The sequence below is a fragment of the Penaeus monodon genome, chromosome 38 (assembly GCF_015228065.2).
Source record: "Penaeus monodon isolate SGIC_2016 chromosome 38, NSTDA_Pmon_1, whole genome shotgun sequence".
Lineage (NCBI taxonomy): Eukaryota > Metazoa > Arthropoda > Malacostraca > Decapoda > Penaeidae > Penaeus > Penaeus monodon.
Window position 1 is genome coordinate 27,267,716 of NC_051423.1, and position 2,500 is coordinate 27,270,215.

Below are 2,500 nucleotides of genomic sequence, written 5' to 3' on the forward strand. Positions count from 1 at the left end.
ATATGTTTAATTTTGATAACCCACTTTTAAGGAAAAAAGTATCAACGTAATGAGCCTACTAGTAATTTTTTTAAAAACCTTTGGGTTCTTTATATTTTTTGGGAATCATCTCTGCCACTTTAGCTGGGATGAAACATCAACATAGTGGTTTTTGCTCTGTGGTATGATAGGCTGGGAGCCTCCAGGTTTTCATGGGGATTCTGAAGTAAACAAGACTATTGTGACTGCCCCTTTACCTATTAATTTTTTAGAAAGATTTATTTTTATTACTCTGTTATTGTTAATAGCATCCTAGTGATAATCACATTAATATCATTAGTAATGATCAAAACTTTTCTTTCTGAAAATTCAGGGGATGCTATTAACAGGTAAACAAAATTAATAGAACAAAACCACTGTTGATATTACATATACCAATGCCATTGAGGTAAGCTAGTAGTTCCCAGTAGTCAGGTTTCTGATATCAGATTTTTTTCTGATGAAGGATCTTTAATTTTGAGTAAATGGGAATTTCCTTTTTTAAATATAAGAGTCAGCAGATATCACATTAGTCCTTGATATCCTCCAATTTTAACCTGGAGTTCTGGTTTTAATGGCTTTGGTCCAGGGAGACATGTTTATCTTTACAATGCTGTCATATGCAAAGCTTGCAGTTAAGACTACTAATTTCTTTAATTCATCTAATAGGACCAGCAAAGGAAGTGGTTAGAGATGGAAACTGGTGGCACTGTTGATACCACTTATCAGTTGGCCTACACAGATTAAACTACAGACTTTACAGTACTTTATGTGACTGGCTTTACATGAAAAATTATGCATTTTAATTTTTCATTTTTTCTTTTTAGTCCACTGCCCAACTGCCCACTCTTCCAGGATACAGATGATTACTTGAATTTCAAAGAATTGGAACCAAAGGACCCATATTATGAAGTCAAGAGAGAAGAAGTTGTAAAGAAGGTACGCATAATTCCATGACCAGATTCTTGCACCGTCTTACCTTTGTTTATTTTCAGAATCTGATAAAAAAAAATTAAATGAATTAAAATGATACAAACAAAAAAAAAATGTGCATTACTCCCTGCTGCCACTGTAGTGGGGCATTTGTAGCACAAGGAGAGGTAAGTGTGCAGTCATCATAGTCATTATTAGTAGGGGGTTGGGAGTCAACCAAACTTACCTAGCTACACATGGACAAGGTACACTTAGTAGACATGGCTTAGGGTGTCTTTTTACCAAGCACCCATTCTGAATTTCATATGAATGCATTATTGTATTCAAAATCTGAAAATATATACTTGAATGTAACAAAAATCGTGTTTAATATGTTATTCTAAAATATTGATTTTCAAGGAAGGTCACTTCATCATTATGATAATGATCAGAATAAAAATAGCATTAAGCATATTCCTCGTATATTTAGGCATGCTTTGATCCAGGGTTGACTGTACCAATATTCCCAAAAAAACACTTTTAGGTCTCATGATGTAGAGTATACTTTATTAATTTGAAATATACAATTATTTTTTTTATGTGTGAAAACTGAATGATAATAGATAAAAGTGATTGGTTAACACCCTGTTGTGCCACATCACATCCAAATATTACATGTTCTTTAACCCACTGGATCTGGGGGATGGGAAAAAAAATTGGCTGAGGGGCAGATGATAATATCTTGTTATTGCAAAATTTTGCCAAGTGTTGGGTAATGGGGATGTCTTGTCATGAGTACACAAAGTACTTGGAATGAGTTTGCATGTAAAGAAACAATGGGATATGAATAAAGAATAATAGTAATAAAGCAAGTCAGAATTTCAGTATAGTACTTACACAAGTATTTGTCACGGTCCTACTCTTTTTTCTAAACTAAACCCAGTGCCACTAGGAAAATAAAATGTTCAATGTAATATTATTTTTTTTGTAAATGTTGTAACGTAGATGGCCCCATAAGTGCTTAGCCACCAAGGAGTCGATTAGTAGACCTTCTGACCTCACCTGATTTTACCTTTCCTTGAGTTTATGATGAAAAAGATCTTTTTACAAATGCCTGCAATATTGATGTTATAATTATTCTGTTATTTACATTACTAGTAGCATTACAGGATCAAAGAAAACATTTCCAAAATCGAGGAAAAGATCAAATAGGTGAGAGAGATACAACTAATGATTGGCTCATTGGTGACTAAGTACTTGTGGAGCCATCTGTGTGTAAAGATAATTAATTAACCCTTTTCCGACGGGGAGTATTCATAGAGGCCGGGGCCTCGCTGCTGGGAGCTTATATCGTCGCACTAGCATGCGCAACCACTCATGCCAAATACCAGCATCCCATGCCGTTTCTTCGTAATACTGCGAAGATATGTTGTATTTCAGTTTTCATTATTTTCTAAAGTCTCTACTTGCCAAACTTCCGGATAAATCCTGACTGAAGGATATTTTTGTTGTTATATAGACTCCATAGTTGATCAATATTCGGTCTATAGTCCGAATAAAAATAAGCAGT

The 2,500-nt window shown here is 34.4% G+C and overlaps 1 long non-coding RNA gene across 1 annotated transcript in view; it reads left to right on the plus strand.

The window, feature by feature from the left end:
* Nucleotides 1-845: 845 nt before the first annotated feature.
* Nucleotides 846-2,500, plus strand: part of LOC119596491 — a 2,932-nt gene continuing 1,277 nt past the window's right edge. Inside the window, exon 1 of the long non-coding RNA XR_005230764.1 lies at nt 846-957. This is a non-coding gene — a long non-coding RNA (uncharacterized LOC119596491). The remainder of the gene's footprint in view (nt 958-2,500) is intronic.